The 16,279-nt window shown below is 42.8% G+C and overlaps 1 protein-coding gene across 1 annotated transcript in view; it reads right to left on the reverse strand.

The window, feature by feature from the left end:
- The window catches only part of RIMKLB (ribosomal modification protein rimK like family member B), a 94,479-nt gene that overhangs the window by 47,258 nt on the left and 30,942 nt on the right, over positions 1–16,279 (reverse strand). The window contains exon 2 of the mRNA XM_072954190.1: positions 3,169–3,235. The gene's annotated coding sequence lies outside the window, so the exon portion shown is untranslated. The remainder of the gene's footprint in view (positions 1–3,168; positions 3,236–16,279) is intronic.

The following is a 16,279-nucleotide window of genomic DNA, read 5'->3' on the forward strand; positions in this document are numbered from 1 at the left end:
GGAATAAGTAAACGTGGAAAGCAGCACATTCTCTTCTAAAGAACAGAGGAAGCCTCAAGTAATAAGAGAAAAAAAGAAAACAAGAGCTCTCCATTTGGCACAGGGAAATGTGATTGAATTGGTAGACATTTCAACCACGGAAACGATAGACTTCAAAGCACACATGGGCTGCACAGATCTGCCACACATCTGTGTCACCAGCAGCACCCTGAATGATCAACAAATATTTCCAGGTTGAATGGAACATGAAGGAATGGGTTCTAGGAGCATCCTAATGACCTGGCACTGTCATGATTGTCCAGATCCACTTTGCCGTCTTTTACACACTCAGAAAGTTACACTAGGGAGCCCTGTTCGTTAGTCTCAGCTCACATAGTCACCCTTGATGCAAAGAAACAGAACAACTTATATCTATTCTGTCCAAATCCGTATCTGCCCTTCATTTTCTTATCTGTTTCTTCATTTTCTTTTGAAATCATTTTTGCTCTCTTGGGTTTCAATCCCATATTGATCATCAAGCTAGATTGTGTTTGTTTAATCTTCCTTGCTTTTCCCATTTAACGTTTCTTCCATCAGTTCCACCTAAACCCCCAGTTTCCTTGATTTTTCATCTCTTTCTCAATGCTTTTCAATTTGGGTTTCATACTAGCAGCGTGATATAAGGTCAGAGGAGAGAGAAGAGAGGAAGAAAGAAAAAAGGAAAATTTATGTTGAGTGACAGTGAAATAACTAGGTGAATCTCTAATATACAAGTTCCAGTCCTTCTTGCTAGTTTCCCAAAACTTTTCTGGACAACCCGGGGAGACAACCTAGACCAAGACAGAGGACCTGTAATACTGGCTTCCTTGGTAAGTAAATGGTGAATGAAAACTTAGGCATGAGGAAATTGCCATAGAAATATTTGAAACATATATAATTATAACGTGTCCCCAGTTTCATAATAAATCTAACATGTCTTAGAACATGAAATGTTCTCAGAGCCTTTTTATTAAACAGTTTAATTCTCCTAAAAACCCTGCTGGGTTTGAGTGTCTTCCTTTTACAAAAGAGCAAACTGAGGAACAGAAAGGTTGAATAACTTGTCCGAACTCCCACAACTAGCAAGTGGCAAAAGCATGATTTGAATCCAAACATCCAAGTTCATACTTTGGTGGGGAGGTGGGAGGGTGGCTCAGTGTTTAGAGTGCGTGCTCATGCACGAGGTCCTGGGCTCAATCCACAGTACCTCCACTAAAAATTAATAAACCTAATCACCACCCCCCAAGAGTACATACTCTTAACCAATTTCTTATAATCCCTCCAAGACTAGACAATTGATTCTGTCTGCAGTTTCACTCCACTACTTAGTATGTAAAAGTTTTATTTAGCTGTAGATGCTTATGTCTCTAACATCATATACAAACATTTGATAAATAATGGTACGTATGTATTAGAATTTGTAGGTAAACAACAAGCTTATACTGTATAGCACAGGAAGCTATATTCAATGTCTTGCAGTAACTTACAGTGAAAAAGAATATGAAAACAAACGTATGTATGTGCACGTATGACTGAAGCATTGTGCTGTACACCAGAAACCGACACAACATTATAAACTGACTATACTTCAGTAAACATATATATATAAAAGAATTTGTCACAAAGGATCTGAGTCCATTAACAAGCATATATAAAGCATGTATAAAGATTTAACCAAAAATACTGTTATTCTCCAAATATATATAGATTCTATTGTGATTAACTAAGTACAAATCCATTTGTCATAAATGAATTTGCTAAAGCTGTGGAAGCCTTTTCATTATGCTTTTTCTCAAACTTCAGTTACTAAAAATAAATCTACTGTTTTGTGGGAAACTGTGAAATGTTTTGAGCTTTAAAAGGGGACCCACTGACATCTTGGGACAGAAAGGGTTTAGCAGAAATTCAGGGTTTAACAGACAAGCCAGAGTTCAGCACCTTAGAGAGAGGGCAAAAGCAGGTCAGTGTCCTTGGCAGTCCCAGCTGGTAGATGTGATGTCACCGGAGAAGTGGAGCGGGGAGCAGGGGAGGTGGAATTTAAGGTGGGAAAAGCGGAGAGACCCTTTGAAGGGGAGAACTGTGGGGGCGGGAGAGGAGGAATTTACAGAGGCGGACTGAAGTCAGCCTTTTATAGGCTGATCGCAGAAACAGCTGAAATACCACTTCCTCCTCCCTCTTCCCGGCCTGCTTCTCCCCCAGGGCCTCACACCCTACCTCCGATTCACCATCAGACCCCCTCTGCTGGAGACAAAGACAGCAGAGAAAGGAATGAGGGGGAAAGACCAGCCTGAAAGGGAATAATTTCATTACAGGAGAGAGTGGTGAGGAAAGAAGTGAAGAGAATTTTATTCAAATCCAGGGAAACATGATGGAGAAGAAGAAAAACAAAAGAGCAGATGAAAAAATAGTGGGAAGAAAAGGAGGAAAAGATGACTGAATGAAACAAAAGACATATTAATGAATGGAGCAAAAGTAGTACTGGAAATTCAATTATAAGAACTTCTAATTAACTTTTTAAAATGAAGTGAGCAAAGAGCTGTGGAAGACATCATAATGCTGCAAGCTGGAACCATCAAAATTTTGTAGTGTTTTTGCAACAAAGCAAAACTTGGATGGTCCCAACTAGGACTTCCCTCCCCAGCCCGCATCCAAGTTCAAAGCTGTGCTGCCTCTGTGTTTAATCTGCCGAGATCCAGAAGTTCTCATGACCAAAAGCTAAATATCATTCCAGGTGTAGGTAGTCCCTGTTTAATTTGGTTAATAATCATAGTAATAACAATAACTACCCTTGGAATGTGGAAATAGTGCATTTCAACATCTCTCCTTTTGAAATGCCATACATTTCGCATATTAATCACCCAAAATAAATTCTCCAATCCTGTTCAATTAATCTCTGATCAACATTGAATGTCTTTCCATCATGTCCAATAAATAGCTCTCTCATCTAACAGCAACAAAAAACCCTCTTTCTCATTTAAGAACTGGTAGTGTTCCTTTCTGGATGATCCCCTGGTGTAACCAAAACATACATGTAATATACATGCCAAGATAAACAGCATCGAGAAAGAAAGAAGAGAGAAAAACTGCGAAACATCTTACCAAGATATCAAAACTAGGGATCTATCTATATATACATATACATATACATACATATATATTTAGTGCCGACATCTGGAAGGACGTTGCCTTTCTTTCCCTCTTTCTTTTGAATTTCTTCCTTTTAAAAAAAAATATATATTAATGTGCAATTTTGTTTTTTTAATTTTGTGGGGGAGGGTAATTACATTTATTATTTTTTTTAGTGGAGGTATTGGCTATTGAACCCAGGACCTCATGCATGCTAAGCAGGCACTCTACCACTAAGCTACACCCTCCCCCAAATTTCTCCCTTTTCTAAGGAAGGAATTTTTATTGTTTATCTTGTTTTTCTCCTTCATTTCCCCTTTCTCCAAATCTCCCTTTTTCTCTCTTGTTGCAACAACTTCTCTATTTCCATCTCAGGTTGCCCCTGTATTTCCTTCTGACTTTGTTGTGTCTTGGCTTAGTCAGCCAGACTGCCACTAAAAACTTTCAGAGCTGGAATCAGAACAGCGCATTTGGCAAAAAGTCAGTCACACATACCACACAACCACAAACAAGCACTCTGACTGCAAAATCCTTTCAACAATACATTCCTGTTTCTTGCAGTCAGCAGTTCGCATTAGACCCATGATCTGAAATAAGCAACACATAGATTCACATACATTCTGCAGGCACATGGCTTCTGCAGGCAGCTCACAAAGACACAATCTCTGCAGAAAGGTCCTGCAGACAGCACATCCCGGCCGCGCATTCCCCGCCCCTTCCAGAGTTCTTCCTGACTGGCTCTTTCTCCCAGCCGCCTCCTCCCCTCACGCTGCCTGGCAAGGACTCCCCTCCTTTTCCGGCAGTTCTTGAAGTAACTGCGGTGCCATCCATCACCCTCCCAGCAGATCCTCAAGCAAAGCAATTGTTTCCTGAAGCTCTTTTCTCCGAGACTGGGAACTTGCTCTGGTGAGAAAGGACTGTCAGCACAGAATCTCCTTCTGGAACACAATACTGTGGGCTGGTCCCTACTGCCCTCACTGTTTCTACATAGAGGTTTTCATTTTGACATGGAAGGCTTGGGGAGAAGGAAAAAGAGGAGAAAGCAGACAGAAAAAGGGAAGGAAGGGGAAAAGAGACAGCCCCAGTAGACACTTCAACGAAGATAACTTGCACAAAAGCAGAAAAACAGACTTACAGGGGGAAAGCAGAGGAGAGATAAAATGGAGGACGAAGTACAAAAGTCAAAGGAAACAGAGAGAAAAGATAAAAGTATGAAAGATTCCTTTTAACAGTTTATTGAGCTTTTTGTTACCCAATAAGTTATCAACGAGACCCTAGAGGCAGGACAGAAGATCTTTAGAAAAAAGGCCAATAGGAGAAGCAGAAATAAAGAGAATATAATCTCCTGATAAGATTATACATTGCAATTGTTGAGATATACTTACACGAAAAATGTGTCTGTCGTGTATATGAAATTCAGATGGATTGACCATCCAGCATTTTATCTGGCAAGCACATCCTCAGAGGATTCTGATACACACTCAGTGTATCACATACACATACAGTTCGAGAAATACTGATATGAAGGAAGGCCTACATTTAGTAGAAACACCCAGAGGTGTTTGCAAAGTAGATTCTTACCCACAACACAGTTGTGCCACACTGAAGCCCCAAGAAGCTCAATAACCTTCTTTCTGATTTTTGATTTGGATAATTTTGATGCACTGAAGTCTGATAACCCCTGACTGCCCACGGTTCCTTCATGGGGCCCTCCCTCAACTTGAATACAATTTGTCAGGTTAATTAAACAAGGGGCCATTGGACTGAACCAGCTCTGATGCCGAAACAGCCTATAAAAGCAAACCAAAATCTGAGCCTGTAAATGTCTCAAGGTTTCAAAATCGACAACTAAGAACTACCAATCACAAACCGCCAAATAGGCTTTAAGCTACAGCATTGCCTTGCTTGGGCCTTTTCCCTATAAAGTCTCTCCCCAGCTTCCATGGGCGGAGCACTCCTATCTACAACCAGTTTGGCGCTGCCCAATTAGAATTGATTTTTCACAAAAACTCTTAATTTTAATATGCCACAGTGTATCTTTTAACTGTTCTGTTGTCAGAAAAAGGAGCCAAAAGAGCCCCTTCAGTGACCTCCAGGAGCAATGAGGGGCCAGGTGTAGGTCGCCACTGAGCCCACTGAGCTCACTGCTCTCACTGTGTCTGGAGGTCACAGGTGAGTTCCTCTTGGATCCTAGCTCCGCAGCCCTTGTGTTGTGAGCTGTCAGACTATCTGAGCATTTTTCCAGCCTGGGTCCAGAAACTAGCCGGAGTCAAACCGGGTCCAGCTTAGAAACCAGATGGGTCCAGTGTGAGGTCTTAGGTGAATAAAATTTTAAGGCTGAACAAGTATGTTAACCTCACCAAAGATTACCTTGAATTACAGTGGCCAGAGAGGGGAACTCTTAACCCAGATCCATTGAAGAGATGCCCCAGAGAAAAAGGGCTCTTAGCCAAGCACTCACTACAAAGAGCGGAGGGGAAACTGTGGGAAGCTGCTAGGGCTCCTCGCCTCCCCGAGGCCTGCAGACAGGATCCTGGGAAAGCTGGCAGAAGCCAGCCAAGCGTGAGAATTCTGACCAAAGTTAGCTCTCCCAGGTCTCTCTGTGGTGCCTGGCCAAGAGAGGAAGGTAAAATTTCATGTTGTCCTTGCCTTTCCAAATTCAGGCTCTTGTGAATTTGGTTTGGGGGTACCCACTGGTTATCCACCCCTTCTCTCCCAGGGACAGCCATTGCCTTCTTGTCCCATTTTGTGTCCTGAGAACTTGGCTTGGCTCTCTGCCTGCCTGGGACACCCAGGTTGTTGGTTCTCGTGTATGCAGGCAGCTCAGCCCTACCCCACCCCCTACAAAATGCGGCCAGCCAGAAATGTGGGCTGTGCCCTATTTGTGGCTAGGGTCCTACTGACTGTTTCTGGCCCTCCCTTTGGGCTATTTTTCGAAGTGGCTCTGAATCTTGGGGAGTTAGTGTCTTTAGCACCCTCGTTGGGGACACCTCTTGCATCCTTGGGGTCACTCAAAACTCCCAGGAGTATTTACTGTTTGCTCCATCTGAAACCTGCAAGATATTTGAAGAGATTTTTCTTTTTGAAGTAGCTCTATGGTCAGAAATTGGCCTCATCAGAAGCTGATATTCAAAGCCTTATAGGAACTGTTTTTTTTAGGAATTCTCTAAGTTAAAATGAAACTATGTACCCAGAGGGAAAGAAAAACATCGAGGCCATTGTGGAAAACATTCACAAAAAAACATTCCAAAGACACACAGCTCTAAATCCAGAACATAGTTATCTGGATTTCCGTCTTAGCTGGAAATCTCCCTGAAACAAATAGAAGCTAATGTAGGTGGGTGGGTGGGTGGGTCAGCTTCGATCTGTCCTTGCCCGACAAATTAAGTCAAAAACAGAGAGTGCAATTCTGGAAGCAATTCAAAGCCAGAGTAAAACTCAAGTGGACTTTAAGGAGTCAGTATGAACCCTGGGGTGGGGAGGGTATAGCTCAGCTGTAGAGCGAGTGTTCAGCATGCATGAGGTCCTGGGTTCAGTCCCTGGTACCTCCATAAACAAACAAACCTAACTCCCCCCCACCACCAAAAAACAACCACCAAAAATAAAGATCCCCTGGAAACACTGGCCTGCTGTTCTGTTTACAGGATTCCTGGCAGCCTTACCAGGTGAATAAGGAAGGTCCATTCCTGGCAGGCCCTTAACTCTGGCAATCAGCCCTGAATCTGGAACTAATGCCAGAGCTGCAAAACGAAAGTCCCTAGACTTTCTCGCTAGGATGGTTTTAGTTACTATAATTGCTTGACATTACTTATCAGCTAAACAAGGAGAAATTTGTGCCACAGCAAAGCTCCTCCTCTTGTACCTGGGTCAATACCACTGGTATTTTACCAAATACAAGAGATGAATAAATCAGCCACTTGGCTAAAGCAGGTTGATGACCTTTGGGTACATCCTCTGGTTTAGATGATAACAATTGGTTTGGTTCATGGAAGGTCCTGAACCTTGGCCTAATATTCATCGTTGTTGTTTCCTTGGTGCACTGTGTTCTCTCAAAGGTCTTAAATGCATATTCATAGCCATCAGCAGTACATCAGATGGTCTCACTGTGCTTGGAGAACAAAAACAAGATGAGTAACAAAAACAATTCTACTATCAACCTGACGTCATAATCAGTATCACCATGAGACAAGAGCAACTTAGCTCTGATGGTGACTTAGAGCAGCTCTAATACCAAATTTCTGGTAAATCTCTCATGAAAGAGAGGATGGTCAAAGGAAGAAGTTGTTAAATTAATTGAACAGGGGCCGTGAGACTGAGGTGGCTCTTATTCCAAGGCAGCCTACATAACCAAACCAAAATCTAAGCCTTGTAGATGCCTCAGGGTTACAAAATTAAAACCCAAGGATAATCAATCACCAACAGCCAAGTAGGCTTTGAGCTACAGCCGAGCAATAATTTCTCTTGCCTTGTTTCTGCCGTTTTTCTCTGCAGGATGCTATTGGTAGAGTGAGCCTAACCACTTCCAGTCTGGCACTACCAGATTCAAATCCACTTTTGCTCAAACTCAAATTTTTAATATGCCTCAGTTTATCTTTAACATGAACACTGCAATTCTATATATTTATATATGCAGGTCATACTGCATTGCATTAACTTTTTAGAAGATGGAGGAAAATAAACACAATTTATCAAAATTTGTGAGAAGCAGCAAAAGCAACGTGTAGAGGGAAATTTATGTCATTGAATGCATATATTAAACAAAAACATCTAGAAACTAGAAAAACGGTGCAAATGAAATCCAATTTTAGCAGAGGAAAGAAGTAAGATTCAGAGCTGAAATCAGTGAAACCAATTCTCTACAAGCTCTTCCAAAGGACAGAAGCTTCTATTACTTAATAAGTTACTTCCTAACTTATTCTTTGGGGCCAGCATTACACCAGACAAAGACCTTCTAAAAAATACAACTAACAGGCCAATTATCTCTCATGAACAAATATGCAAAAACTCCTCAACAAAGTATTAACGAATCAAATTCAACAATATATGAGAATTATATCCCATGTCCCAGTGGGATTTAACCCAGGTCATGCAAGGCTATCCAGATGTAATCCATAGCATCAAGGCTAAAGAAGAAAAACCACATGATTATTCCCAGAGATGGAGAGAGGGCTTTTTAGCAAAAATCCAACATCCATCGTGAAAACTCTCAGCATACTAGGAATAAAGAACATTTACAAAAACCTGTAGCTAACATCATACATAGTGAGATGCTAGAAGCTTTCCTACTATGATCCTAACAAGGCAAGGATGTCCTGTCTCACCACTGCTTTTCAACATCATACTAGATGTCCAACTAATGTACGAGGTCCTGGGTTCAACCCCTAGAGCCTCCATGAGGGAGGTAAATAAATAAACTAGCAGGTATCCTACAGTTCAGTTCAGTTTGGCACTATCTACCTGGAGTTAGTGTCAGATCTCACAAGTTAAAAGCTTAGTGACACAAGACTGCTTCCACCTCGGATGCCAGTTCCAAGTCCAGCCTCCTGTACTTCTGACCAACTGGCTACCCATCAAGGTTCTCATAATCCCTTCCTCAAGTACATTAATTTGTTAGAATGGCTCACAGAACTCAGAAAGTGCTTTACTTACTCATTATTACCCATTTATTATAAGACTACAAACTCAGGAACAGCCCAAAGGAAGGGATGCTTTGCATTAGGTGATTTTTTTTTTTTTGCATTAGGTGATTTTTATGGAGGCTTCATTACGTGGGGGTGATTGATTAAAGTACCAGAATAGACAACACCATATTGAACGGGAAAAACCGATTTTGAGGCCTGACCCTCCCTGACTTTGAAACTTACTGTTGAAACTGATGGCTGTCATCAGTTGGATCCCTTGAACTCCAACTTGCTCAATAACCTACCTTCACGGACCAAGCTTGCTTTAATTGTCCCTGCAAACTGCATACCCTCCAAGCTTCCCGAAGCTTGGACAAAACTTCACAAGACTTTAACAAGCATGAAGGATGGTCTTTTGATGTCAGAGGGCAAAAAACTCCACCCTCGGATCTTGCTAATGCCACCACCTTCATAAAGAAGCATGTAACTCAGGTCCATCTGTGCAGAACACTGATTAGCTCACCTTTATTTATCTTGCCTTCAATCTCAACACCTCAGACCACCCTGCCTTTTTATTCCGTAAATACTCCAAGCCCCTCACCTTCAAGGAGGTAGATTTGAGCTATGTTCTCCTCACTTGCCTGTCTCTTGAATGAACCCTTTCCCTGCTGCAAAACCTGACATCTGGCTTGCTGTCTGTATGTCAGACTGGTTTGGTAACATTAGAAAGCTACAGTAATTAAGAACAAACACAGGGCCCAGAAATAGACCCACAGAAATATAGTCAATTGATCTTGAGCAAAGGAACGAGGGCAGTACAATGGAGCAACAAAAGTCTTTTCAACAAATGGTGCTGAACAACTGGACATCCACATACAAAAAAAAAAAATTAATCTAGACCCAGACCGTATGCCCTTCTCAAAAATCAACTTCAATATGTCATAGACCTAACATGAAACACAAAGCTGTAAAAGTAAAACACCTAGAAAATAGCACAGATGGCCTTTGGTTGGTGATGACTTTTCAGATACAACACCAAAAACACTAAGTAGTTGATAAGCTGAACTTCATTAAAATTCCAAACTTACGCTCAGCAAAAGACAACTGTCAGGAGAATGAAAAGCCACAGACTGGAAGAAAATATTTGCAAAAGACATCTGACAAAAGAATGTTTATCCAAAATGTATAAACAACTCTCAAAATTCAATAAGAGTTGGGGAGGGTATAGCTCAGTGGTAGAGTGCATGTTTATCATGCAGAAGGCCCTGAGTTCAATCCCTAGTACCTCCATTTAAAAAAAGAAAAGAAAATGGAAAAACTCAACAAGAAAATGAACAACCTGATTGAAAAACGAGCAAAAGACCTGAACATAACCTCATCGATAGAGATATAAGATGCCAAATAATATATGGAAAAAACACTCCACATCATGTGTCATTAGAGAAATGAGCATCAAAAACAAAGAAATACCGTAATATGCCCATTAGAATGGTTAAAATCCAGAGCACTGATAATATGAGCAACTCTCATGCAGTGCTGAGAATGCGAAGTGATACAGCCACTCTGGGAGACGATTTGGTGTTTTCGTACAAAAATAAATACTATTACCATATGATCCATCAGCTGTGCTCTTTGATATTTACCCAAAGGAAAAACACAAAAAACTGCACAAGGATGCTTATCGCAGCTTCACAACTGCCCAAACTTGGAAACACTCAAGATGCTCTTCAACAGGTGAATACATAATTTAACTGTTTTACATCCAGACAATGGAATATTGTTCAGCACTAAAAAGAAATGAACTACCAAGCCATGAAAAGGCACAGAGGAACCTTAAATGCATGGTTACTAAGAGAAAGAAGCCAGTCTGAAAAAATTACATACTGTATGATTCCAACCATATATATTATAGAAAAAGACAAAACTATGAGGCAGTAACAAGGTCAGTCAGGCAGCTTTTTGTTTCAGGGCTTAGATGGGGAGAAGGAATGAACAGGCGGAGCTCAGAGTCCTTGGAGGGCAGTGGAACTGCTCTGTCTGATATTATAATGGTAGATCCATGTCATTACACATTTGTCAACACCCATAGAATGCACAGCAGTAAGAGTGAACCTTAATCCACTCTTTATAACAGTGGACCTCTCTGGTACAGGACGTTGATGGTGGGGAAGGATGTTGGTATGTGGGGCAGGGAGTCTATGAGAATTCTCTGTATTTTCCACTCAATTTCGCTGTGATCATGAACTGCTCTAAAAAGAAAAATCTATTTGAAATGGTAGCAGGGAAGCAATGGGCTTAAGACAGGGCATGCTTCTCCAGCCATTCTAGAATTACTTGGGGGTAGAATTCACTGGGCTGGTGGTGATCACGCTTTTCAAACACGTCAAACATTCAGGAGAGTCTACGTTTCTATCTCATTTTACACTTGATAGTAAACCTTTCTATCCTTTTAAGCAGCCAGTGCTACTGAGGAGTTATCTCGGTTGTTTCTTCACACATCAGGGAATAAAGAAAGTTCAGCGTCACTTCTCTCTCCCACAAGATTCTTGATTCCTCGAACGTAGTAATTGTGACTGATTCATCTTTTAAAATTACCCGTAGTACTTGGTGAAGTGCCTGGCACTGAGCAGGCAGCCAAATATAAATAAGATATGGTTCTGAGTCATTAGGAGTCTTCCATCCTGTCGGGCAAAGCTCAAGAGCTGTGCTGCATGAAGCACAACAGTCAGTTGAGATAGTAAATAGGGTGTAGGTAGGAAAAGGCAACCAGACCACAAAACTGGTTCGGAGAAGTGATTTGTTGCCCTCTCGTGTCCAGTTTTAGGAAATACATCCTCTCCAGTCCCCAGACAACATTTCCTTCTAATGCAGGGAATGGGTGGGTGAGTCCCTGTGCTGGGTTTTGAGCATGCAACACTGAACAAAGCATCTGCCCACAATCAGCCCACACGGCAGTGGAGACAGTCAGGGAAACAATCCAACGGGGATATTACCCAAGCTGAGTTGTAAAGGATGAGTAGGAATTAGCCAAGTGAACATATGGGTTGTGGTAAATTAAGGATTGTGATGTGGGTTTTTCAATAGAACATAGCACGTACAATGGCTTAGAAGCAAAAGAGCCTGGAGATCTGACAGTACTGTAAGTAATTCAGTGTGGCCGGAAAGCAAGATGCAAACGTGTAGGGGTGGGCGGGCTGGAGAACTGGTGATGAGATATGGAACTAAGAAGGTCCACCCATATCCTAAAGAGAATGAGTTGTCTTTAAGGTTTTTAAGCCAGAGTGACCTAATTGGAGTAGTTCTAGAAAAATTGCTCTTAGGGCTTTGTGTTATAAACAAAGTTGGGGAAACACTGAACTGGGAGACCAGTTAAGACTCTGTTGGAGCAATGACAGGACTGAACTGAACTGAAGTGGTGATGGAAATAAAATGGAGGAAGTGGATGGATTTGAAAGATATTAGAGAGGTAAGATCAACAGGATTTTGGCAACAAAGGGTGTGTGTGGGTGTGTGTGCATGCACATTCGTGCAGGCATACTGGGAATCAAGGTGAGGCAAGGAAAGACACTGAAGAAACTGGGGGTGACTCATACTTGCTTCGATTGGGTAATGGGGTGACAGTAACAACACAGTCCTAGGATGGGATAGACTTGCAAGGAAGATGACTCAATTTTACATACGCATAGAAAAGGCAATTTAGCTTACTCAACATTTATTCAAATGTTCTTTCTCCTTGTGCACCTTCCTCTACTAGAGAGTGTGAAAAACTAAAAACTACATACCCCAGATGCTTCTACAGCTAGAGTTTGGTTGGGGTTGAGGTTCCAGCCACCATACGCACTAGCATAAGTCTTGAATTGAAATCCAAGGTAAGTGAAGTAGGAGGCAGGGAGTGAGGATCCGTTTTGCTGGTGTGGATTCCAGCAGAGCCAGTGTGGTCTGGAGCCTGGGTGGTGACATCACGGCATGGAAGGTGGCCTCCAGAAGGTGGGAGGAACACTAGGGTCTCTCGGTAGTTGTTCCTGGGAGTCTGTTCTTTACCTTCGCCTCCCCGCTTTTCTTTTTCCTTTTTCTAAGGAGCATACTAAGCCTGTGCTCTACCACTGAGCTATACATCCCACCCCCTCCCCTTTCTGCTTAAACGATTTTACTCTCTATAATATAAAACCCAACTGACTGAAGCTGCCAATGGGACATCCACTTGAGATGTGCTACTGTACCTTCAGACGCAGAGCATATCTGGAAGCATAAATCAATAGATGGTAAACAGACACAGGAGTGGAGTAGAGTTAAACGAGAGCTGGCTCAGGAAGAACCTTGAAAACTACCAGCGTTTAAGGGGAAGCAGAAAAACAGTAAGAAATGTAAGAGAACACTGAGCAGATCTAAGAGGTAAACCAGGGAAGCAACATCATAGATGCCCAGTGGAGGACACATTTCAAAAAGGAGGGACAAGAAGGGATAGAGGGGAGGATATACCTCGGTGGTATAACGCATACTTAGCATGCACGAGGTCCTGGGTTCAATCCCCAGTACCTCCTCTAAAAATAAACAAAGAAATAAACTTAATTACCCCCCTCCAAAAAAAAATAAACATATCAATCATGTAAATGTGCTACATTCAATGATTATATTGGCTATTATTTGTTAATAATTATATACATTGAACGTCCTTTTTTTTTTTTTTTAGCATTTGTTAATTCCAGGCTTTGTGTTTCTTTGTTTTTTTGATGGGTAGAATGGAAGACAGAGATTTCCTGTTGATTAATCAATTTCTGGTATTTGTCCTATTTTGTTTGTCTATAGCTGTTTTTATCAAGAATTTAATTTGCGTGTGTGTGTGTGTGTGTGTGTGTGTGTGTGGTAGGTTCTATTTCAGGAAACCTAACAGAATCGTGAACCTGGATCAAGCATCTGATGTTTGCGTGGTCAAGAGAGTGTGGCTGTAACAGCGCAAAACCTCCAATGCCATCTGAAAATGTACACAAAGTAAAATGGGGAGACAGACACACTCATTGTTGTTGACGTGAGTTACACGTTTCACATGCACTGATTTTATAGCTCTTCCGCCAAAGTTGATTTCTGGAGTAACTGTTGCCCAGTTCCTGTTTCCTATAGCTCTGTTCTTCTCGTGTTGAATCAAAATGCTGCTGGCGGTGCTCCCATTTTCTCTCAAACTCCTTTCTTCTCTACAACTTTATCCTCTACTTCTTTGCATTTGACTCCATATTTGAATGTTTCTATCTTGAAATAGGAGGTTCCCCTTTCAAGTCTTCATCTCAATCAACTCAGTCCAAATGACCAAATTTTGAGTTGCTGTCTGTGCTAACCATGATGTCGGCCAGAGATGAGTGAGACTTCGCCTCTGCAATCAAGGACCTCTCGGTCTAATCCGGAACACAGATACGTAAAAGAAGGGATATCCTTAAGCTGATGCCAAAATTATAAAAAGACACAGAGAGGTAGCTCAGTAGAGAGGATGATGACCTCTCCAGAGGCAGAGGGGACTGGGAAAGGCTTCTGGGAAGAGCAGCATGTAAGCTGGGCTTTGATGTACGTACAAGCATTTATTTACTAGACTTGGGGAAAAGGATATCTCAGAAAGGAAGAAACAAAGGACACTGCACGGAGCGCACAGAGAACAGGGTGCTGGAGGGCTGCGGGTTACTGAGAGGCGGGACGCTTTCCCAGGCCCCAGCGCTGTGAGGACATCCATTTGCTGGCTCCTAAGTCCTCCACGGACTCCATCTCTTAAGTTTGGCTGTTACTACTTGATTGCTTCACTCCTCTACACACACCACTCTCCCCCCAGCCCCCTCCCTCATATAACCCTCCTCCCTTCCTTTCCTTCCTTTTATGGGATTCTTGCATGTCTAGGCCCTGGATTTAGTTTAGTTGGACTGGACTGTAGGAATAACGTTTCTGTACATTTGCCCAGAGGCCTTCAGCTAATGGGTGTATTCTTTGTGGGCCAATAAACAGATGAATAAACCAGCTTGCTGTCTGCATCTCTGCCTGCCTCCCTCTTTCTTTGTGCTTTCCCATCTTCCATTGCTTTTTCCTGGGTATCTCAGACGTTCGACGGCCTGCAGTAAGTCACTTGTGCATGTGCTAGTCAGTTGCACGCAGGACTCTCCTGTGGCTGGAGACTGTCCCCTCGACCCACAGGAGATCCAGCCTGTGACGGATGAGTGTGTGGACTGCTGCTCAGGGAGTCCTTCCCCGGGGTCAGCGAGAGCCTCGGAACAGGAGCGGCTCACATCTCTGGACGGCAGCTACTCGTTCCTGACCGGGGGTGCTGACTTTGATCTCATGTGATGAAATGTGTGCTAGAACAGAGGCTGCCCAAACCACCCGGGAAAAATAAACCAGAGGCCCTCCAAAGCTGGGGGTGGGAACTGTGCTGGAAGGGGCCACCAGAGCAGCCATGAACAGAAATCAACCAAACCTCTTGCAAGTTCACTGCGTTCTTGCATGTCCAACAAGAATATATGGTGGTTTCTGCTCTCCTGCCAGTTGCCACCTTGTTCCTTCTCCATTCTGTCCGAGGTGCTGCTCGCTGCCTGCCTTCCCCCTCGGCCTTGATCTGAACATTCTGTTCCTGTTTGCACTGCCCTAACTTCAGACTCCCTCCAGAGACCCCAGGAGAGCGCCCCCTCCCACTGCCTGGGGAGGCTTTCCCTAAACTACAGCCTCTGGCCCCGCCAGCACGTTGAGGTCATCGCTGCCCCCGCCAAGTGACTGGCCTGAGTTCAGTCTCTCCATCTGTCTGTGCTTCACAGGAAACCTGATTGTGGCTCTAGGCTCTCCTCCTTTGCAGGTCCTGCCTTTGTTCTGCTCTGCGCCTGCTTTGGTTGCTCCCCCTACACCCCGCCCCTGCCTTCTCTTTGCCTGACTCTCCCCAGATGGGGGCCACATCTGCGCTCTCACTGTGGAGCAGATGGGGAGAGAGCAAGTTCTGGGCCAGGCAGCTCAGGAAGAGCTAGGGTTTGTACTCAGATTAGTTCTGGGGACTGACCCGAACCTGTGTATCTCAGAGGGGGAGCACAGTAGCTCCCTAAGAAAAACCAAGTGCTATTTGCTTATTTCTGACTAAGTTCGTAGCTCATCCTTAAGACAGCTAATATCCCTTCCTCCCTCCCTGCCTCCCTCCCTCCCTTTCTTCCTTCCTTCCTTCCTCACCTTCCATCATTTATTCTCGTCTTTCTTCTAGCCTGAGATACTACCAGCTCTGTCTACCTGTTCTCTTCTCTAATTTTGCTCGTCAGGGAAATACACAACACAGACTAAACAAAATAACGAGAAATGTATGTAGTTATAGTGCACAGAAGGTCAACGTTCTTCAGATTTGAGTTTCGGTAATTCAGCTTTACTCCCTCCCAAGTGGAGACGCGTGTTTTTTTTTTTAATTGAAGTGTAGTTGATTTACAATGTTGTGTTAGTTTCTGGTGTACAACAGAGTGACTCAGTTTATATATGTGTGTTTATATATACATACTATGGTTTTTCTTTCA

Source organism: Vicugna pacos, chromosome 34, assembly GCF_048564905.1.
Source record: "Vicugna pacos chromosome 34, VicPac4, whole genome shotgun sequence".
NCBI lineage: Eukaryota > Metazoa > Chordata > Mammalia > Artiodactyla > Camelidae > Vicugna > Vicugna pacos.